Source organism: Mus musculus, chromosome 2 (genome assembly GCF_000001635.26).
Source record: "Mus musculus strain C57BL/6J chromosome 2, GRCm38.p6 C57BL/6J".
Classification (NCBI taxonomy): Eukaryota; Metazoa; Chordata; class Mammalia; order Rodentia; family Muridae; genus Mus; species Mus musculus.
Genome location: NC_000068.7, coordinates 137,301,470 through 137,325,812, shown reverse-complemented (window position 1 = coordinate 137,325,812; position 24,343 = coordinate 137,301,470). Strand labels below are relative to the sequence as shown.

Below are 24,343 nucleotides of genomic sequence, written 5' to 3'. Positions count from 1 at the left end.
TGATAGCCCAGGGACCTAGTGTAAAACTAAATTCTGTTTTGCTGAAAGAACACAGCAATAAAGTAACTTTTAATTGAAGTCTACTGTACTCATAGATCGGTGTTTTGCTCAGCTATCATCCAAGAGGCTCCATCCTGCAGAAGAGGAGAATAAATACAGATACCAATAGGCAGATGTTATGTAGAGAGTGAGAGATCTTGGAACACTAAGCCCTAAACAGGGTATCTCCATCAAATCCCTCCCCTCAGGATTCAGAGAACTCCCAAAGAGGAGGAGACAAAAAGAGTGTAAGAGCCAAAGAGGATAGAGAACCAGGTCCTGAAAATCAACAGGATCAAGCACGTATGAACTCACAAAACCTGAGGCAGTGTGCAGAGGGTCTGCATGTATCTACACCAGATGCAGTCCTAGAGCTAAAAGGAGAAGTGGACACATGCCCATTATTAAACTAGAAGTTATCTCTGACTTATAACCACTTGCAAATGGAAATTTAGTTTTCTTTAAAGGAGTCTCACTGGGAAAACAAACTACTCTTAGAGGGAAGGCTGTGTGCCCAGCAGTAGATGGCCAACAGAAAATGAACTGAAGAACATCTTTTGAAATTTCCTAACCTCCTTGTGTCATATTGGGCTTTTTTAAAAAAAAATCTCATTTTTATTTTTATTTTATTCATATTTTCTATTTATCTTATCCTTTGGTATATATTATATCTTCCAGTTTACTGTTTTTTATGGGATTTCTGAGTGTGTGAATGAACGGGTCTCTGCATCTATACCTGTTTCTTGTGCCTTTTCTTGACTTCTTTTCATCTTTGTTTTATCATATTCTAATAGTTAGCTTCATTTTGTCCTATTAAATTTTACTTAATTATCCCTTAGAGGCCTGTTTGTTTTCTAACGAGAGACGGAAAGGGAACGGATCAAATGGGAAGGGAGGGAGGGAGGAGCTGGGGGCAGTAGAAAGAGGGGAAACTGTAATCAGGATATATCGCATGATTTGTTTTAAAATCTATTTTCAATAAAAGGAAAAAGCATTGTTTTAGGATTCAAAAGAACTCAACTACAAATCTTCAATATTGTAAAACTTTTCTTCTCTGAATGCTGTGAGTGTTTATAATTGCTTAGCAAAATATATTAAGCTAAAAATAAAATAAAGCAAAATTATTTGAGTTGAAAATTCATTTGAATGACTTTGTAATACCATTGGGGGGGCAATACTAATACAGAGGTTAGGAGGTGAGCAGCCTCCCTACCTTTCAATAATAAATTATAAAACCTCTGGTTCAATAAATATTTGTTGATAGCCCTCTGTGTAAAAGGCATAAACCCTGGAACATAAACTTACATGAAGGACACATCTTCCCCTTGCCGTTTAGGTTGTAAGCCAATCCTTTAACAGCTGAGTCACTTCTGTAGTCCAGGTCTCCATTAAAAACCAGCATTTTTAAAAGTCTTATCTGGCTAAAACAAGGTTAAGAAGTGAAGGAACGAAATGTTCTAACGAAAGCAGTTCTATGAGGCTGGAAAGAAGTTAGAGGCAGAAGAGCTTGGAGATTGGAGAAAATAGAACTCTGTAAAAGTATGAGCAGGTTCAAAACAGTACAAAGAAATGAAGACAATCAAAGAAATTGGGGGTTAGTGAGACATGTTGCCTTAGTCAACTGTAGCAGAGGAGAGAGCATGCGATGCTCTCACTTCAAATTCAGTTCAGCCCTGTAGCCACCACTCACATGGTAGATAAGCAGGGACTCCAAATTCCCACTGCCTTCACCATTCTAGAAGGCAGACAGACAGACAGACAGACAGACAGACAGACAGACATCTTAACATGTAGCCCAAGTATAATAGGGTAATTTCTTCCCTACAGTTCTGCAATGATACCATTCAGTGACTATGAGCTTATGATCCTGGAGATTAGCCAGCCTTTTTTCTCTATGGAGTAAGCTTTATATTGGCTAATCAACACTGTAACATAGAAAGTCTTTGTTACCATATCTGCCTCACTGGTTTGAGATAAAGGGGAAAGTAAGATCCTCGGTAAGGAAGGCGCGTATTGATTACCTTCCATGCATCAAGAGCAGTGCTGTTCACCGAGGACATAAGAAACACAGCTACACTTCACTTCAACTGAATCACACTTTCAGATCCCAAAGAAAACAATTAATTCCACCTCAGGGTGCCAAGGAAGCATTTGGAAAGAGCTGGTGATGTTCTGCCAGGTCCTCAGACGGATAAGTAGGTGTAAGAAGAGATAAGGAGTCCCTGGGAGCCAAAGGCCAGTGTGAAGATATTTGGCTTCATCTGTAAGTCTTGAGACAATGAGTAAAGCAGGAAAATGATGTCTTGCAACTTTTTTTCCTGTTTTCACTTGTCTAGGTCCACATTCGTTTGCAAATGCTGTTTTTGTGAAGTGCTTGTTCATTTCCTGCCTTTTTCACTATTTGGGTTATTAGCTTTGATTCCTTTTTTGTTTATAGGAGTTCTTCTTTATATACTCAAGGTAGGAACACATAGAAATAGAGACAAATACAAATATAAAATCTTGTAACATTAGGGCTCTCTTTTATTTAGACATGTGTTCATTTACTCACAGCCTAGTGTATACTAGGTAAGTCTTCTATCACTAAGCTACATCCTTAGTCTTTTTCTTTTTTAACAGTGTCTCTTGAAAGATAGGGGATCTTAATTGACCATAGTCAATCTACCAACATTTCCCTTTATGGTAACCACTTAGGTGTTTGAACAAACTTAAAACAAAACTTTTCATGAGTATACATTCAGTTACCCAAGGTTGGGGTGACTCAGATGTCCATCAAGAGTAAGCACATCACACATCATCACAAAGTACAAACATCATCACAGAGAAACGGATACAGATGAAGTAAGCATAGTTGAATACACAGTCTGATTCCAGGTTTTTAAAGTTCCAGGGGTTACAAGTCAGGACAATGACTATCCCTGTGAATTACTAGCTGAAAGCAATACTAGTGGCTATGTTCTGCTCTAGGACATGTCAGTCCTTTCATTGGCATGGGACCTTCATAAGCATCCATCAAACAGCACATGGTTCCTCCTTATTTACCTCATACTGCATTTAAATTTTTATCTATTAAAACTACTGGAAGCTTCAATGAAGCAATAACAGTAGCCCAAAACTTTAGCTGAGAGAAAGAAAAATGTTTCACATTTGAAGATTTGGTTAATCAGGACTTGCAGGGGGCGGGGGCGGGGTACTTCAATGTCTTAGAAGTCTGGCTCTAGGAAGACTACTTTTCTGTGAGGAAGACAGATCTGAGAGGATAAGAAGAGTAGCAGGGATTTGAATCTATAGTGGTGCAAGAGAAAAGGAGGCCTGGCAGGAGTGAGAGTCGATGAGTAGAAATTACCTTGCCTTTTGCAGCTGATTGTTTCTTTAAAATCCATTCAGCAGTGTCATAAGGACCAGAAGCACCTGCTGAAAGTGTGGGGGGCAAAGACCTACAAGTCTTTGACAAATGTTGAGTTTTCAAACAATGATAGACCCTGATAAACAAACCTCTCTCCTGGATTTATTCAGTAGGAGCATTTTTGTCTGGATCTTGTCTTGGATGTTAGGAGCGCTCATACAAATCCACATATGGATTAGTGGAAAGTTATAGAACCCACATGATACTGTTTGGACACTTTCTTTTTTTTTTTTTTTTTTTTTTTTTTTTTTTTTGCTCTCCCCCTTTCCCTGCCCTGCCATGCACACAACTCATCTTGCTGGGTGGTTTCTACTTGTCTCCTTAATTCCCTCTTCTGTCTACACACTCGTTAGGAGAAAGAGTAATTCCTGTCATTGGAAATGAAGAGGTCTGGAAAGCAGGGAAGAATTCAGGTAGGCGGCATGTTCCAAGACAGACGCTGGCCAAGACTCCAAGCTCAGCCAATGCTTCAAAGTCTCCCATGAGTACAGAGTGAGGACCACATGGGTGTCACCTCCAACAGTCAGGTAGGGGTGAGGCAAACACCTTGCTGTCATCAGGGTACCTTCATTATCCTCACCAGCAAATAATTATTGGATATCTCTGGCTGAACCACCCACTCAATTGCATGCTTCATAGGAAAGGCAGGAAGGAAACATGAACTCTACCCCACTGCTCACAGTGAAATGATGATCAAAAGAACTAAGTGGTACCCCCCCACTCCATCCTGTCCTGGGCCCTGTGAAGGAAAGCTCTGCCTGGAGGAGATTTCTTAAAGGAAAAGGAGGTAGTATGCAAATGCTTTAACCCAGTTTCTTTGCGAGAAGGACCATAAGTTAAGAGGACACAAAGATTATCAAGCCTACAAGAGAGTTCAGTTTTCTCATCTTTTCAAGGCCTCCCCTTGAACCTAATATCTTCACCCCCCTACACACATACACCCCTAAATAAATGAAGATTTCCTATGTACTTCTTTAATAATTTTCTATGTCTGTTTCCCCTTAAAAAAACATACTCCAAGATTTTTTTCATGGGGTTCCTGGTGAGCATTGCCTAGGAAATCACAATGTCAAAATTGAATTCAGTATCATCCCCTTGTGTGTGTGGCGGGGGGTGGGGGGATTAATTGACGCAAAGTGTAGCTTCTCTATGTGCCTTTTCTAAAGACGTATGGTCTATGTGCTCCATTGCTCAACCTCAAGGTCTCCCACATCTTTTGAATGAAAATGCCATTACATTCTTACAAGAAAAAGTAGCCTCATGAGCTGCCCCTCCCCACATTGACCTGAGTTGAGTTTTTAATCTAAATCAGGCCACACACTTCTAGTCCTAGCCCTTCTCCAGGAGAAGAGTCTCTTAGACAAGATTTAGTCTACAAACTCCTCAAAACAGAATGGCATGCAGTTCATTCCTAGGACAACAACTTTTCTATTTCTTGACCAGATCCATAAAGGTTATCAATTACTTACTGGACATCTAAGTGAGTCACATCTTGGAAGCAAGCTTTGAGATGACATATCTTCTACCAGTAGAGCTGACCACTGCAGTCCTCTTATGAAATATATCAGACCAAAACCATTCGATTTAGCTTGTCCCTTCATTAGTCCCGAGATTGGAGAAAAGCATTTTTGGAAAGCCTGTGAGCTAATGACACAAATATGGAAAGCTATTGGACTCTTTGTTTCCATTAAAGTTTTTCCTAATTATTCTTTCTTCTTCTTGCATGTTTTGGGTGTTGTTGTTGTTCATTCGTCTGTTGCATTTTCATCTTTTTAGGTTTGAAACCATTCCAAAGTAATAGAAGTAATACTTGGGAGTATTTTTCAGATGCTTATATAAGAGATGTCTTATTAATATGAGAGAACACTGTACTAAATCACACATATAAAGTCAGTATGGCCCACCATAATCTCATGTTGTGTACATTTCTTTATCTCTAAGTTATACACTATTCTAAATTATATGTGCCCCAAATTTTATGTGATGTGTAATAGTACACAATCAGTACTATTCTAAATTGGGACATCACTTTCAGTTGACGTTCTAGGGAGCTATACTAAGTTTTACTCCATGAGAAGCAGAGGATACATCACACAAAATCCTTGAAAAGGGAACAAAACAATAAATGTTAACTAGTTTTTTAATTACATATATACAAACATGCTTATGAGATGTCCCATGGGGCCTGGAATTACAAGTGTATGGAAGTAAAAGAGCACCTTATACACGTTTGAGGGAGGAAAAAAAAAACCTGAGGAAATTCTCTGCTTCCGTCTTCCAAGGAACTTCAGGGAACACTAAGTCTTGGAAGCAATTGGTATTTAAATGACTATCTCCTATCTCTTTTGGAGACAGAGGACTGTGAAACATCCATGGAAAATTTGTCCTGTGCCTACCTGCCAATGCCTGTGAGGAAGCCAAAGTCATATTCAGCATCTTAGTTAATTTCCACAAGTCCTATTGGAAATCTTCTTCAGTGAATGTGGAAGGAAAAGAGAATAAGACATAAGAGAAATTTTCCAGTCAAAAGCATATCCAGCATGGACTTTGGGATGGATAGCATCTTGGATGTTGAAAACCTCAAGTCTATTTGGTATTAACATGATTATGGCATAGCATTCATCAAAATTTATGCATAGGGCTTATATTTCACCACATGCCTGTATTTGTTTGACACACAGACCTCAGCAACAGGGAGTCCATGGCTTCTAGTTCCTACATAGCAGGTGGTTACAGTCCCTTGGTCATCACAACTCCTAGTCTGATACTCCAGCCTCTTCGTCCGAACAAAAACTTAGATGAAGCAAAAACTATACCTACCTATGATACTTGCCCTCCTGAAAGTCCAGTGGCAAGATATCAACTATTGTCATTACAGAACTGTTCACAAATCAATTCTTCTTTTCATTCTATCTAAGTAATGGAGGCAAAGAGTAGATCCTAAGACCAATATTCACTTGTAGTGTATTTGTCTGTCTGCCTGTATGTCTGTCTTTCTGTCTGGACACAGGGTCTTGCTATGTAGCTGAGGTTAATCTTCAATTTCTCATTCTCCTGACTTACTTTACTGAGATTACAGATATGTACCCCCATGCCTAACTAGAAGTTTATTTATTGATATAGAGAAGAGGAGGGAAGGAGAAGGGTAAGGGCATGTCTTTTGGAATCTAGCCTCAGTTGGATCCCAAAGAGAGCTCTGGAGCCTTGATTACACCACACACTTACATCCCTCCATTTCTGAGGCAAAGGGTCTCTTTGTGCTCCTGCATCAGTCAGTCATTGGCTATGGGCCACCTCCAGTGCCAAAAACATTGCAAAACTTCCTAGGCAATTCCAGACTAGCAATTCCCATTTGGTCAAGGACAATTCTCCAAAGGAAGCAGCAGCTATAGGGTATTAACAGTCAATGTTCATAGAATATGGGATTCTGGAACCACATCTTGGTAAAGAGAATCTGGAAAGTTGATAATAGCACCCTACACTTACCTGCCTAAGTCATCCCCAAACATTTTCCAATAGACAGTGTTTGGGCTCCTAATGCTTCCTTTAAAGCAATTCTAGTGGGAAAGACATACAATGCATGTCACTTTAGACTGTTCTTAACTGCTGAGTATGTGCCTCAATGTATCATACTCAGATACTATTTATGAAGTAGGTATTACTATTAACTGTATATTATCTAGTACTGTAACCTTAAAAATGGCAGAGCCCAGGCTAGAACCCATTTTCTTTTTTTTATTTTTTATTTTGTTTATTAGGTATTTTCTTCATTTACATTTCAAATGCTATCCCAAAAGTCCCCCATACCCTCCCCCCTCCCACTCCCCTACCCACCCACTCCCACTTCTTGGCCCTGGCATTCCCCTGTACTGGGGCATATAAAGTTTGTAAGACCAAGGGGCCTCTCTTCCCAATGATGGATGACTAGGCCATCTTCTGCTATTTATGAAGCTAGAGACACGAGCTCAGGGGTACTGGTTAGTTCATATTGTTGTTCCACCTATCGGGTTGCAGACCCCTTTAGCTCCTTGGGTACTTTCTCTAGCTCCTCCATTGGGGGCCCTGTGTTCTGTCCAATAGCTGACTGTGAGCACCCACTTCTGTGTTTGCCAGGCACCAGCAGAGCCTCACAAGAGACAGCTATATTAGGGTCCTTTCAGCAAAATCTTGCTGGCGTATGCAATGGTGTCAGTGTTTGGAGGCTGATTATGGGATGGATCCAAGTGTGTCATTATGAGTATGAGTGTTTTTGTTGTATGTATATGTTAATCATATGCATGCCCAGTGTGTGTTAGAGTCAAAAGAGGTAGCTGGATGCCCTATAGCTAGAATTATAGATGGTTGTGAGCTACCATGTAGGTGCCGGTCTTATGAAAGAATAGCAATGGCTCTATATCTCTGAGACATCTCTCCCATTGCATAGAACCCTATTTTCTTAACACTGTGTTAAACTGCTTATCTTTTCATTGCCAAAGGGTACCTGTCAATGAAAAAAAAAAAAAACCACATAAGATCAGAGCAGAAATGCTTAGTTTCTTGTATAAGACACAATGCCAAAGTGTGTGAGGAAAAAAAAAAAACTGAATTATGAATGAAATATATGAGGGTGGTTAATTGTCGTGTGTGTGTCTGTGTACGTGTCTGTATGTGTGTCTGTGTGTGTGTGTGTGTGTGTGTGTGTGTGTGTGTGTGTGTGTGTGTGAATTTGTCAAAACTTGTACTTTTCTCCAGTGAGTTGATATTTACCGTTTGAACTTTCATCATTTAAATCCCATGAAAATGCCATTGCATAAGAGATAGCTGTGCCAAATTAAATAGTATCTATTATTTGTTAACAGTTTCAATATATCAGGCACTGTTCTGTGCAGTTCCATGTTTACATGGGTATATCACACAAACTTCAGAACCACACCATGAAACAGCCTCCTTTTCACAGGAGGAAATGGAGGCACAGAAGAGTGTCAGCCACTGGGCTGTAGAGCTTGTGTTCCTAGTTCACTCCAACACTACAGAGGAGTCCCAGACAGTTGCAACAAGGAGCCCTGTTGGGAGGTCCAACTTTCCTGACTTAACGATGAGAAAACTGAGTCCCAGAAAGAGTCAATGACTTTTATCAGTTGGCACAGACTCTGAATATTTAATCTTCCTAAGAGTACTATTTATATTTTGACAAATATTATCCAAAAATAACTACAACTGAGAATCAATATTTACTTGATAGGAATTCAGTAGAGTGTATAAATGTGTGCTGCCTCTTCTAGCAATCAAGAAACTCTATACATTATTGTTTGAGATGGCAAAAAAGAAACACCAATGTCCTGCCTTAGATGCTACTAAAAGAAGTTACTTCTTGTACCTCCTTGCAGTTATGAGTTCCCTAAGTATGTAAATTGATATAATGTGGCCAGAATCAACAAATTCCAATCTTGAAGCATGTCTCTTTAAGAAATTGATAGAAAGAGAAACATTAGTATTTACTAAATATTCGCTATATGTGAAACACGTTACCCATATCATTACTATGTATTATCATTTACTATGTAAACTGTATATGAAATTATTCCTAAAATAAGAATGTATACCAGTTGGCATTTTCTGCATGATGAATATTTACAAAATGAAATGATTTAACACTAGGTCATTTGTTATTGGGTGTCTAGGTTACCCGGGTATTTCTACTGAATCACGTTAGGCTTAAATATTTAGATGGGTTCATTGATCCAGGTGTAGGTAGCTGCTGAATTAGATGGGAACTGGCTGGTCTGGAATACTCTCTGCTGAGCTGATGCCATTTCACTGCACATTATACAAAACCACATTCTATGTTTGCTCATTTGAAAGTGGCCCAAGAAATCAGCCATGAGGTCTCTGACACCTAGGATCATAATAGGCACAACATCTTTTTTTTCCTACTAGCCAAATAAAGGCACAAGTATAGCCTAGATGCAGGATAGGGAAGGAAATAAGATCTGCCTCTCAGAATAAGCTGCAGGTTGCACTGTCAATGGCAAAGGAGCTGAGACTAGTAAACACAGGGGTTCTTGTTGTAAAGAAAAGGGGACTTACACGGAAGGGGGTTGAATAAGAAAGTATAAAAGGAGATGACCAGATTATATGATACAGATACATGAAATTGTCTAAGAATGAAAAATAAGAAATTCTTTTAAAAGACACAGAATAATGCAAAATGTCTATGATAGGAACAGTTTTATTCAAGTAATTTAAAAGATATCTGACATTGGCTCAGAACAAATATGAACCTATGCAAAATGATGGGAAAATCTAAAATAAATCAAGGATATTAGCATAGTACATCTTTATAGATTCTTTTGACTCACACCAGGCTACCTTTGCATGATTCTCAAGATAAAATTGTCTGTCTTCTTTGTCTAGAAGGGTCTGAGGTTAGACTCAGGCAGTCAGAGTCTCTTTTAATTTATGGAATGCATATCAGAGCCAGATCAAAGTTTAAAAGCAGTGGTACAGTCACACCACCACATGGTATAGAGAAACACTTAGCGAAAACTAGGGTTCTAGTTATGTCTTTGCTCTTGCTACTATGCAGGTTTCAAAATCCTTTCCAGTCTCAAGAAAAAAAAAAGACATAATATACATATATTGAGTTCAAAATGAGAATTAAGTGGGTTATTATGTAATACTTCAGGACTAATAACTGGCACACTGTTCAGGCTCCCTTGACTATACCAACAGTAGCAAGGCAATAAATAATTTTATATGTATATATTGTTTCTACTCTTAGTCAGGAACTATGATCCCTGCTGAATATAAACAGGAAAAGACATAAGACTTAAAGATGTGCCTTTTACATTTGAGGAGAATGGGGTATATTCAGCGATAAGGTAAATATACACGAAACAAATAATAGCTAATGAGAACAATATGGAGAATTCTGAAATGGACTCCAAGAATACTGTGAGTCTAACTAAGGTCATTGCTTTCACTCGCTTCCAAAAGAATCCATTGGTTTCTCACTCACGTCAATGGTTCCCTTTTCAAGGGATGGTTATTGGAAGTGACTTAACCATTGAAACTTGTTTCATCTGAGTTTTGAGCATTTTTTTTTATTTGTGCTTGGAGGGTTACCAAATCATTTCATCCAACAGATATAAAGGGTGGACCATTATGCAAGATTTAACATCCTCTCAGAGTCTCAAAAGAGACATACCCATTTCTGAAGTAGAGAGAAGAGGGTCACTGTCTAGCATGCTGGTACCACTGTGTACTTTCCATATCACCATCACTGCCATGAGACATATATTAGACCTTCAGTGAGATAGAGTAAAGGGGACATCAGGCCAAGGTCTGATACTTTCAAGCGTTCCCCTAGATGCCAGTGCCTCTGAATAATCATCCTTTCTTTCCATTACAGAGATGTCATTATGCAGGAAAGCATGTTCCCAGTTGCCCACAGTAAGCTAGAGGCAGGAGAATACATTGTTCAAAGATAATTCATGTCCCATTAAATGTCAAAACCTGACTCACGTGATTGAGCCACGGCCTCTCCCAATTGCAGGCTGGAAAATTCATCTGAGCTTGCACCTCTGTGAGTTGAATGGTGGGAAAAGATGGTGATCATTGAGCTCCACCACTCAACAGGAAACAATGACTGCGCCTTGAAGACCGAAGACCTCTGTGAGGTCATAAGGCAGCAGTGATTGCAATTAACTGCTGATAAATATGAAAGGGCCTCTTGTTGCTGGCGGTGAGGTGCCAAGACAAAGTACAGGAGCAGCTTGGAAAGGCAAGTCTCTGAACTCTGCCTGTGAGATGGATTAGTTCACCCCTGCTCTGGATGTTAGGAGGTGGGGAGAAAGGAGCCCTGCCAAAAGGATTGAGAGAAAATCACAGCAGCGGCTGCTTGCGCCCAGGAAGGTATTCAACCTCATTGTTTACTATGGTTCTTCTTCACCAAAAGATGCCCTGGGATGACTCCCCCAATCAAAACGAAAATAAGAGAAATAATAAAATAAAATAAAATAAAATAAAATAAAATAAAATAAAATAAATAAAGGAGTTGTTTATAATAAAAGCAGATGCCACCGCAATTTGGTTATCACAAGTGTAAAAATAAGCAAAAATGAAAGTGAAAACTCAAGACCAAATCTTTATGAGGTTATGGTAGTTAAAGTCCTGGAAATATAAGTTTTGGGGATGAAGTACAGGCACCATTTTCTCTCAAATGGACTTTATGTCTGGCTAATTCAAATATACAAAGAAAAAGGTAGAAACAGATGCTAGTATGCACTTTTCTAGAAAACATTTTTATAGTATCTTTGACATTTTCAGTGGGGTGTGTGTGTGTGTGTGTGTGTGTGTGTGTGTGTGTATGTGTGTGTTCAGACTCAGGCTTTAAACAATATTATATTAATGATGGGAGATTGACAACTATTCTTCAGTACTCTGACTTCAGTGACTTTGGAAGTGATAAGATACATACAGGGAATCAACAGACACTGAAAAAACAATTTAAATAATTGGTAAGACTCAGATTATAAGAGATTTAATTCAATATCCCTAAGAACATAACAATGGTTTCAGAAGATAAGAGATTTAATTCAATATCCCAAAGGACAGAGCAATGGTTTCAGGAGATCAGACATAAATAGGATAAATTAAATGAATAAATTGAAATATTTAATATGTTTTAAAATATTAATTTTAGCATCAACTAATTGAAAACTCAAAGAGGCCTGGAAACCTCAAAGTTTCCAGCATCCCCATGAGATTCCCAATTGTTTTTGGTATTATGGAAAAGTGCACATGACCTAAGTTTTGAAGGGAAGTGAGTTCAACCCCCAAAATGATGTGTATCCCTTTGTCCCATGCTTGCTATACCAAGGGCAATCTGCCTAATAATAGTACTGGCCGTGGAGCCTATTAGAAATACAGAGTATCAAACCTGTCCTCACCTGTGGAGTCAGACCCACATGTTAAAAGTACCCTTCAATGATACCTGTGCACCTCAAAGCTTGCAAGGACCTGTCCAACCCAAGCCACAGTCACGTGGGGCAGGAGGGTCACATAGAAAATGGTATTTTTATCTCAGCTAATTTCTTCCTCCTCTAGCTCCTAATGCTATATGTTGACCATCAAAGTAAAGGCACACCAAGCATATTCTAGAAAGTTTTGAGTGGGTGCCTAAATAAGAGATTCTGAGGGTAGATATGCACATTAGAACACACACACACACAACACGTTTATAGAAACCAGTAATCTAATCAAATTCCAAAGCATATAATAGATACACCCTCATATGAGACCATGACATCCTCTTCAAAAACCATGGTCAGTTCCTTACTGGGAACAGGAAAGTGAGGAAAGAAAAGGTTTATAGACAGCCCTAACTTTCAGGGCAAGTCTAGGCAAAGGGAAGCAGGAAAATCCAGGTGTCTGCACTCCCATCCCTGGACCACCCTGTCTTGTTGTCTCAGCTGCTCGGGAATTTTTTTAAAGGACAGAACATAATAACAACAAGAAAAAGCAAGTGTTTATAGGGGTGGTATATGGACATTTCTCCTTACCTCATCCTGGCACCATAGTAGTCTTCAGATTATCATTTTAAAGTCAACAAAACTAACAAGATTGGAACTGAAATTAAAGCCCCTTCTTCTATCAATCATACTAATCCTACCCTTAGAACCAGCTCTAACTGCTTTCTCCTTACAAAGCCAATGTCAATCGGATATGGCCTACTAGTTCCAAAAGGCAGATGAGTGACTGTTGCTCTGGCATGCTCTGCTTCTTACTTCAGAACTGTTTTCTGTCATGTACCCTTCCAGGGGCGCTGAGAGCTTATTTCTTATTCTGGAAGTTCCACAACAGGAACTCAGGCATTTAGACACACATCAAGCTATACACCAAGAAGGCAGCTCACCTTCCTTGCATAACCTTTACAGATACTCTTACCTGCAATAAAATGTGTGTAGAAAGATGCAAACATGTGCACGTATACATATAGGCATTCTTTCTGCTCATTTTTACATAACGGGAGTATCCATCCTCATAGCTATCATCCTAGATTGCTTCTTTTACTTAATGTATTGTCAAAATCATTTCATTTCAACATAATGGTTTTTATGGTCTTTTTCATGTTGCAGTGTTTGACTAGGTTGGTGAGAGAAACGGTGTGGTCAGTCCTTTCATGATAAATGCTACCTCATCAATGTCTTGGTAGCTACTTCAACATCTGCTTAGCACGCATGAGATCCTGGGATTCCTGGGTCTAATCTCTAGTCTTGTGTGGGGGTAGGGCAGCGGGGTGCATACATGCTTGTGTGTGTGCATTCATGTGTGCTTGCAAGTATATGAGTGTGTGTGTGTAAGCATCTGTGCACACATGTGCAAGTGACAGCTTTGTGATGAGCATTTAGACACATGTCCATTTATATTTAAGCATTTACACAAGTATAACTGTGGGATTTGCTCTTTAATGTGGCCTAAAAATTGTGACTCAAAGAGGATTTGTAACTTTTATAGACAACTGCCAAGTCAAGCAGGAGTCAGACTTGTGAAAATGATATGGAATTAAATACGTTTAACTTTTCAAGCTTTTCAGACTATAAAGTCTTGATCACATTCTCTGAGATCTACCATAGCATCCTCCAAGTGGACACAGACCACTTTCGAAAGGAAAGAATGTTGACTGTCTTTCCATAAACCACTAAGGGCATAAAGGTAATTTTGTATAACTTATCTGTGCCACAAGTCACTGCTTTTTTTTTTTCTGGTGATTTTGAGACAGGATATTTTTAAGTAGCACAAGCTGGTCTCAAAGCTGCCTGCTTTATGACATGATTGTGCTGCCTTAATTAACTATCAGCTAATAGCTTATGATTAATTAGTTTCCTGTCACTACTATTCTTCTCATGTTATTCATTGTTCATAATTCTTTCCTTCTACATAAATGTTTGTACCATCTATATAATTTTAATATTATTTTGAATCACATAAAACTGGAAAATATAGATATGTACATACATATAAACATATAGATTCATTCTTATTTTATTGGTTTCTGGACTATATCTGAATTAGTTAATGGATATATGTGTATCAGGCCCTGAGACAGGCTAAAGGAAAGTGGTTTGTGTACCTCATAGTTTTGGAAGTATAAAAGCATGGCCTGGCCTGCTGCTGATGCTCTTCTTGTTGTCAGACTACAAAGTCAGAGCACAGTACGGTACAGAAAGAGCGCTTGTATCTGGGTCTAAACCTGATTCCTTCCAAAGGCTCCACCTCTGGACATGTTTAGGAGATTTAGGGTCTGTCTTCTTTTACCAGAACACGGGGCATTGGATATTAACTCTTACATAAGTGTACTGTAGATAAGTCACTTTCTAACCTTGTTATTTTTATTTTTAAACTTACCATTGATATCATCCACAGCTCTTAATATCTATTCCCAGAATTTTTCACTATGTCAACATATTTTTGTTTAAAACTTACTATCTAACAAGCAAGACAGTACCATGTAAATTATGAAAGGAGGTGGGTCACTAAGGGGGAGGAGCTGCACCACGACACCCAGCTATGAACCTTCATCACAGGACAAATAATCCTTCACAAGTGTTTGAAATAGAAAGAGATTGTTCGTCTTTGTTTCCTGGGAAGAGCGATTGGCAGCAGTAGCACCTGGCACGGGACCAATCCCCTGGCATGCCACTCTATGGAACTGGCTTATCTAGCATGTATGGCACCTTAGGTGTCATTCCAAACATGGAAGGAAAACAAAATCTACAAAACAAAAACATCTCTCAAGAATATGAAGGGAAGGAGGGAAGGATGTGTGGATGAAAAGCTAGAGGAATGGATAGCTACTACCACTATGTTAATGGTGAAACCTGAATATAACACCTGTTGTCTCTTCCATATGTGGTGAAAACCATTCATTTACTTGATACTGACAGAAAGAGAGGGTCATAAAACGATCTTTCAGGATCTGTCAATTTCATGATTCTGAAATGGACTATAGAAGAATTTTGGCTTCTCCTGAGTTGATCTCTTTCCCATTGAACCATCAATTAGTGAGTCTAAACAGTGCTGCAGACAGTCACAGGAAGTAGACTGTTTAGTTAAACTACTGGTGAAATTTATATTTTGAATCTGAGCTATGGAAATGCTGCGTATCATGGAGGACAAAGACAAAGGTATTTGGTAGAAGTAGACCCAGAGTATGTGATGGGTAAATATTTTGCTTGCTGAATTTTAATGAAACCATTTTGGTTTTCCTGTGACAAAATGATACTTAAATACACTGATATATGTTCTCCATGAAAACCCAGGGCTCAGGCTCAAATCGTTCCTCTACGTTCCTCTAATCATTCGTCATTTTTATATTTAGTCATCTCCCCCAGGTCTGAACTGACAACTGGTTGGAACTGAAGAAAATCAGCTCAGCTAAAGTCCTATCATAAGCGGAGCTCTTAAGGCCTCTGTTCACGCCCTAAGCTCTAAAGTGGCCCATTCAAAACTACATTGCTGCTGAGAGACCACATCATGAATGGATGGAGTATTAAAAGCCAAGCACAAACATATCTACTGCCTGCAACAGCCTGTGCTACACAAGGTCTTCTAAAGCATGAGCTGAGGCCTTCAGCCTAAAGATGCAGATATAAGATGTTTCCTTATAAAATACCTGAACAGTTTTGGACATTTTTTTCTGCAACAAATGATTAAGAAGTTAGTGCCATAGAAGCAGCTCTCAGGAGCAGGGGAGATATCTCAGGGAACAACGTGCTTGCTCTGCAAGCATGAACACCCAGGTTAATCATGAGTAAGGGACCTGATATAGTTTGCATTTGTAATCCCAGGATCCCTGGGACCCATTGGCCAACCAGCCTAGTTCACCTAGGACCTCCTGGAGACTTCTATCCAGATCTATGAGAGATCCTGTCTCAAAAGACAAAGCAGATAGCACATGAGGAACTACATCAGAGGAATGTTGGTCCCTCTTGACCTCACACACAGGTTCACATGCACTCTGTGTGTGTGTGTGTGTGTGTGTGTGTGTGTGTGTGTGTGTGTGTGTGTGTGCCTGAACTCAATAATTAATGGATGTTGTATACATTCTTTTCTTAATCTTTCTTTCCCCTGAAGTGAGCCCGCTAGGCAACATGTTTTCGTGTGATTTCCAGAGTTCAGCAGTGGTGTTAAACTCCTCTAACACACCTCAGCAAATAGCCTAGTAACCTAACTGCCTTCCTTTACCTGTGTCTGGGTTTTCCAGTTCTCTGTCACAGTTTCCAAAGATTATTCTCAAATAATCAGTGTATCAAAGCCTAGCTCTGGGGAAGCAAAACCAAGACTGAGTATGTAGCCCATTACAGTACACTCCAGGCATATAAATTTCTCCTAAAATCATCTAATTAGCAAATGAACAAAATAGGAACATTTTAGTGTGTATTCACCATAAAAGCAGAGACATGAATGCGTTTCAGGGGTGGGGGAGAGGGGGTCCTATCACCCTTTCTCATCTGTCATGTTACTGAGTATCACATTTTGGTCAAATAATACCATATCAAGCCCCGGCAGTGCTTCCCCAGGTGTCACATGCATTCACACCTTTGTGTCCCCCTGCATACCATTCTCCAAAGTGAGAATGACCTCTCGACTCTTCAACATGTTAAAATTGTACAGATCCTGCTGGGAAGATAGCTCTGCAGTAGCGCATTTAAGTAGCATAAAAGGAGCCCTGGGTTCAATTCCCAGTACCATAAGAAGGCAGACCTGACTCAATTTTGCCTCTTCGGTGGCATCTCTTATGTCATAGCTAAGATAATCCAAGCACATGAAAAACCTGTAATTCACAACTCAACACTTAATCATAGACGTTTGCACATGTTCTAACTATCGTATGCATTGTCGTCGTGTCTCTCTAATTAAAGTTGACTCTCCTTGCGAGTACTAATCACACCCTGTACCTCCATGGGCTTTCCAGTGCCCAAAGCAATGTAGCTCACACACTTACTTTTCAGTGGATGATTTACGCTTTTCAGTAATAAAGCACAGCCTGTGTATGGCCTGCGGTAATGAATCATCTTTAATGGTCTTCAGAAAGGTCTCTTCCCTCCGCAAACTGCCTGCAGACAGGGTTATCTGGAGCATCCTTCTGGATGATCCTTTCCAGGCATTCCGAAAAGGCAACTGGCCACAACAACACCTTGGTTTCTGTACACAATTTCTCCTCCTGGCTTTCAGGGAATCATAAAACATAATGCTTCTCACTCGTAAGTAAAGAGAACTTACTTGTAATTTTGATGAAATGATCCGAGGAGTGACTGAAGTCTTTTTCTCTCTGCTGTGATTGTTACCATTATAAATAGACAACCATTAAAAGGATCAAAGCAGGAAACCTTTTAAAGGCTTACCCCAAGGCCTGATGCCCTCCCCACTTTATTTTTCTTAGCCTTAATGCTTAAGGAAAACAAACACTTATCGGTGTGTACGCATGATGTTTATCCCTCCATCTGCAGGGGGGGGGGGGTGGCAGTGTTCCAAACCCTGAGACAGTTCACTAGAGCGCCTAGTGAACTAAGGTCAGCTCTCTTCTCTACTGTATCCATCCAGTTATCCCCAGGCCCAGTGTGGATCTCATTACTGCCACTTGGTTTGCCAACTCACAAACCACCCCAAGTCCCTTTAGAAACAATCTATTTGATGGCAATTACGAAAGAGGAGAGTACTTCCTGTTTTGCTCAGGAACTGCCTCGCAGCCACTCATACCAGAGCGACTCCAGCAAGGTCTGGTCTTTTTTCTGTGTGACTGAGCCATTTCCCACCTCACCTTGCTCAGCAATGGCTGGCAATGTCTCGAATGCCTCTCAAGGTTCTGCCACAAGGTTTTTCAGCTTCTGCCAAGTCATCCCTTGCCAATGCAAAGCTCAAGGACCCTGTTAAGCTTGGAGGTCCCTGAATGGCCCCAGGAGAAGACATGAGCACTTCTTGACGATTTCTCTACCCCCTTCTACAGTAAAGCAAATGGAGGAAGTAGCTCTACACGCCAGCCTAACATACACACACACACAGCGCCTGTCCCTGAGTTTTGGCATTTTGGGCACTTACACTGGATGGAGCACATGACCGGAGAAAGCACGTCTATGTCAGATGGTGCTTCAGTAGGGATCTGATTCTGAATAGTGTCTTAGTATATCCGCTGTCCAAGTGCTTCTCAGAGTCCAGTTACTGAAGTCTCCCAAGTGCTTGACCATGAAGCACTCCCTAATGAGTCTATAAAACAAGCAGCAGTTGGGAACAGAATCCAGGTTCACTTAAACCAAATTGAACTCCGTAGGCAGGGGCTTTCCGTGATTATGATAAGCATGGAACCAATTTCTATTTTTGCTAAAAATTCTCTCAAAGGGCAAAAGTCATGAAAAAAAGACTAAGGTTTCAAGTAAAACTGTGTTTTGCATTTGCATAGACTGCATCTCTTTTTAAATATTACCCTCATATTCATTATTTGATTTGATTCAAAAATAATAGAATGGCTTTGTAGTTAGTAATGCTTTTTCTATACGCCTGAATAAACCCTGCTTTACAGATTCACTGGCTTTAGAATTGAACACATTATGTGCTCTCCATTATTTCTCTACTTTCATATCTATTACATGTAGAGATTTTGTGTTTTCCTCATACTTCTACATATAAACATATACATATATCTCATATAGCATACAGTATACATATACAATGTCTAGAGCTAATTCAATGTAAGGCAAGTATTAAATAAATTATCATTCCAGTATTGGAAATAAGAAAATAAAAGATTAACAGATTTTATCTTTGCCCTAAGAAATACTTCAAGGAAGCCAGAGCTAAGTAGGGTTCTTCCATAGCAGAGCCTGAGACAAACATTCTACTACAAGCAGTCTATTAGAAAACCAAAATGGCTTAGAAAGAAAATAAGGCAATTAAAGTTACAGTCACAAATATAGAAAACTGTTGCCAAATGTTTACAACATGAAAGAACCCTCTGAATGATTGCCGAACTCACCAAACATCTCAGTACATTCCTCTAAATTTATCTACTGACAGAGATGTTTATCTACCAACTTTATCCTTCATTATTGACTGCTTCTCCTGGACAATGACTCCACAGCAGTGACTTCTAGCACACCCATAGGAGAAACATGCTTACTGGACCATATGCATACAAGATTTAAGACATAGGAAAACAGAACAGAAGAAGCACACATTAAACTCAGGGGCAAGTGGTCCCTTGGTGTGGCTAAAGGAATAGAATCAGGTCAGCAATGCATATAAATGCAGTGTAGTTCAGTTGGTTTAAACTTTGATCATCACAAGAATTTAAATAAATGAGCACAGCCAGAAAGAACCAACTTCTAGACAAGGGCACTATGTCATATTTCCCAATAATGCATTTGAAAGTTTATTAAGCATTTCTATATCCTTGTATACTGCTTAAATCCCTCTGGTGAGTGTTCTTATATATTGCTTTTGAAAAAGAAAACAGAAAAAGCAACTTTGACAACATATTTTCATTGGTAAAACAAATCAATCTAGCTAAACCATAATAGTCAATCCTCCCCTAGGGCAGAACACCTCCTCAGAAAAGGGTTTCTTGTTGTTGTTTCTGTTGTTTGTTACTTTGTTGTTGTAATAGTTACATGTTTTGTTTTGTTTTTACTGTGGTAAATCATTAAATCCTCATTGTGGTATGGACCTCAAAACCGTTGGGAAAGCACTTGGTTGCCCCCATAACAGTTGTGCCACTGTGCCAAAATGTCTTCAAAATACTTGTTTGATGTCCGTAGACAAACATTGTTGCTAGTCTTAATCAGAGGAACTTCTCTTTACAATGAAGAACAGTGAATATAGAGATGTAAGTTGCTCACAGTTTTAATAATAAGTAAAAGTATCCTGATGATCCCTTAAAAGGACAGTAAAGACACCCCCTTTAAGACTTAGGAATAATATGGTGGTGGGGGGAAGAATATGAAAGTTAGAAGATAAAGTGAGGGTCTAGGAAACCATCTTAGAGATATAACTTAGCCAGTTCCATAATAACTGTGCAGCAGCAGATGCTGCCTCCAACAGACCTGCACAAAATTAGATCTTTCAACAGTCAATATCAATTGAGAAAGAGCTGAACTATGGGCTGCTGATAGATTCTGTGGAAGCAGCAGAGATTCTCTTCAGTGGTATACCCACTGATGAACCCAAGGCGCTCCAATGATTACTTCCAAATGCATGGTCACACTAACAGTCCCAGTTAAATTCACGGGTCACAAAATAAAACACTAATGCATAAATGTTGGAAAGAGATTTTCAGGGAGTTGGAGGAGAAATAGTGGTGGGAGGGAGATACAAGAGAGTGAGGGTGACAGAAATAAGAAGTTTATTAATTTGTTGACTAGTTTATGTCAGCATTATACATGTTAGAGTCATTATAAAGAAGGAACCTCAACTGAGAGAATGCCACCACCAGACTGGCTTGTGACCGGGACTGTTGTACATTTTCTTGATTGATGATTGGTGTGGAAAGGTCCAGCACAGTTTGGGAAGTACTATTCCTGGGTAGGTAGTCCTGAGTGTTCTACAGAAGCAGGCTGAAGAATCCATGAGGAGGAAGCCAGTACAAAAAACTCCTCCTGTGACAGATCTGATCGTGTGTTTTTAAGGGAACTGTGGTAGTATTTGGAACTATAGCCCCAAAAGCCCTTGAGAGTTAAAAGCTTGGTAAGCCGTTATAGGAATTTGGAAGATAATTCTGTAAGCAGTGCAAATGGTGAAAGCCTGAATTATGAAGTTTGGAAGGAAAACAAAGAATTTGCTTGGACTATTTATGTGATATTTTGAATTAAGAATCTGTGGTTCTGGTTATCTGGGCCTGACAAATCAATCATAATCAGCACCCCGAACCTTTGGTTCACTGGGACAATTGTTGTTCCTTATTAGCTGGGCCTGAGAAATTAGCAGTGATTAAGAAGAGATCTAAGTCATTGGGAATCAAATATCTGGGAGTATTTCCTCAAGGTCAGTACACAGAAATAGTGGCTCAGAGAAGGGCAAGGCTACTTCTCATGCTTGTAGATGAACTGGGTACTATAAGAGCCATCCATATGGTACTGGGTTTGAAAGGAGTCATGGACAGCTGAGGCTTCATCCTTTATGGCAAGGCAAAGAAGTTTGGAGAGACATTGGAGAAAGTGCAGCACAGTTGCAATCTAGACTCCAGGATTTTGGAAATGACAGTACCATGGGACAACCATCAAGAAGAGCAAAGGCCTTGGAGTGGAGTCAACCTGAGCTGAGCCTAGGAGACAAGCACTCATGTGTGTATGTGTGTGTGTGTGTGTGTGTGTGTGTGTGTGTGTGTGTGTGTGTTCGCATGTGCTGTCTCAAGCTGTTTGTAGTCTGGAGAGAGTGAATGCCAGAAGTCTGACACTGAACCTTATACTATTGGACTTTGGTTTTGCCTTGATTTATTGTGACTGTTCCCTTTTCTTCTTTCTTAGAGTATAGAAGAATTCAACTTATTTTTACTCTATAGGAGCCCACAGCTGAGAGAGCTTGAACTTTTGAAGAGACTGAAATTTTAGTGAAACTTTGCAATTGTAAAGACTTGAAGTATTAGAGAGATTCTAAATATTCTAAAATAGAGAGGCTGGATGTTTTTTAAGTATTTGAATTTTGCAAGACTGTGGCATGTACAAATGTCTGACATGTATTATATTGTGGTATTAATATGAGGTCTTGCAGTGAACAGGAAAGGAATGGTTATGGTTTAACAGTGTTTTGTTTGTATGTCAAATTGGTAAGGGGTCAATCATTTTGGCCAGTTTTATGGAAACTTGATACAAACTAAAGTCATCTGGGAAGAAGGAAACTCTGTTGAGAAAATGCCACTACCAGACTGGCCTGTGGGCAAGATTGTGAAGCATTTTAACGATTGATGATTAATGTGGAAAGACCCAGGTAACTGCAACCAGTACCACCCTGGGATGGTGGTCATGGATGCTCTAAGAAATCAGACTGAGCAAGCGGACTGAGAAGCAAGCCAGTCGGCAGCATTCCTCCATGGTCTTTGCATCAGTTCCTGCCTCCAAGTTCCTATGCTGAGATTCTGCCATGATTTCCCTGGATGATGGATTTATAATCTGTGAAATGAAATAACCCTTTCCTCCCCAGGCTGATTGTAGTTATGGTGTTTTATCACAGCAATAGAAACCCTAACAAATAGTCCCTCTTCTTCTCTCTCCCTCTCCCTCTCCCTCTCCCTCTCCCTCTCCCTCTCCCTCTCCCTCTCCCTCTCCCTCTCCCTCTTCCTCTCTCTCTCTCTCTCTGTGTGCTGTGTGTGTGTGTGTGTGTGTGTGTGTGTGTGTGTGTGTGTGCTAGTCAAAAAAGCAAATTTAAGAAAAGATTTTAAAAAAAGGTTTTAACACAATAATTTTTTAAATAGGCAGGAATGACATTACTTTTTAACCTGCCAAATATGTAAATAGGTTCTCTGAAAGAAGCTTTTGCTATTCTAAAATATGACCCTATTTTAAATACCTGCCTTCCAACAGGCCAACCTTTACACAGAAGCAGCTCCAGGACCCAGAGCTGTGTCTCTAGCTGAATACATAGCAGAATTTGGCCAAGTAGGCCATCAAAGGGAAGAGAGGCCCTCTGTCTTGCGAAGATCATATGCCCCAGTACAGGGGAATGCCAGGGCCAGGAAGCGGGAGTGGGTGGGTTGGGAAGCAGGGGGTAGGTAATAGGGAGCTTTGGGGATAGCATTTGAAATGTAAATGAAGAAAATATCTAATAAAAATATAAAAAATAAAAGACAGAGAAAATAGTTTAAATGGTCTTCATAATAAAATAATACTAAAAATTAAAAAAAAAAAAAAGCAGCTCCATACAGATGATTCCTGGAACTTATTTATTTATTTATTTTTAACAAATGAAAGTTTTGCAGAACCATGTTCAAGACAAGATTACACTTGAAAGTCAGAAAGTACACCTGAGTGCCTGAGGGTGTACAACCAAAGTCCTCAACAGTTATCAAACATTCTTCTTCCACTCTTCTCTGTTTCCCTGAGAGATCTTCCATTTCATCTTTTCTCCTCTTTTTCCTGAAGGAACTTTTTTTAAAAAAACGAGTTTATAAAAGTAAGAACTCTTATCCACCATTCACTTCTAAATAAAGAAGAAAGGAATACCAATGCAAAACAACTGAATCAATCATCATCTCTCTCTTTGAATTCTAGCCAAACCCCTTAATGTGGACAAGATACAGTGAGTGACAAGGATATGGGACAATCTGGATTTTATGTACTGTGCCGGTTAAGCCCATTTGCAAATAGGCATCTTTACATCTGTTCCTGTGGAGAGCTTGTTTTCTCTATATTTGGGCAGAGCCCACTAGAATCTTTAAAAAACCACTACCTAGTTGACGAACTGTGATGTAGACCAGAGAGGCTCAGGCAAGGTCAGCAAGGACAGAGACCCACAATGAAACCACACTGTATTCTTTCATTTTTTTCAAACTTATACATCTTCCTGCACCCCTTTCATTGCATATGATTTATGTTTGGTTGATTCTGCTACAAGCCTGGAATGTTTACACAAAGGCTTAATAGACATTTACTTTGGAAGTTACATTGTGAGATAGAATCAAGGAATTGGCCCATTGCCGAAGTCAAAATGGGAGGCCACCTGGAAGTTAGTGATCACTTTGCAAACACCAGAGGCATGGAACAGATGGTTCCAGAAGAGTTAGACTTCACATGATAACCATATTGCTCTCAGATATACCTCTCTGAAATGACTAAGGGAAAAGTCATGTTCAACACAGACATCCACAGATACACACAATACACACTTGATAGCTCTATATCTTTTTTTGTATTTTTTTATATTTTAATGTCT

The 24,343-nt window shown here is 39.5% G+C and overlaps 1 long non-coding RNA gene across 4 annotated transcripts in view; it reads right to left on the bottom strand.

The window, feature by feature from the left end:
• Positions 1–24,343, bottom strand: part of Gm14055 — a 42,958-nt gene that overhangs the window by 4,191 nt on the left and 14,424 nt on the right. For 3 of the 4 annotated variants that reach the window (XR_375017.3, XR_375018.3, XR_375019.2), the window contains 2 exons: positions 5,842–5,916; positions 4,915–5,089 (listed from right to left, as the gene is read on the bottom strand). The exons of the other annotated variant lie outside the window; for it this stretch is intronic. This is a non-coding gene — a long non-coding RNA (predicted gene 14055). The remainder of the gene's footprint in view (positions 1–4,914; positions 5,090–5,841; positions 5,917–24,343) is intronic. 4 annotated transcript variants of the gene reach the window in all.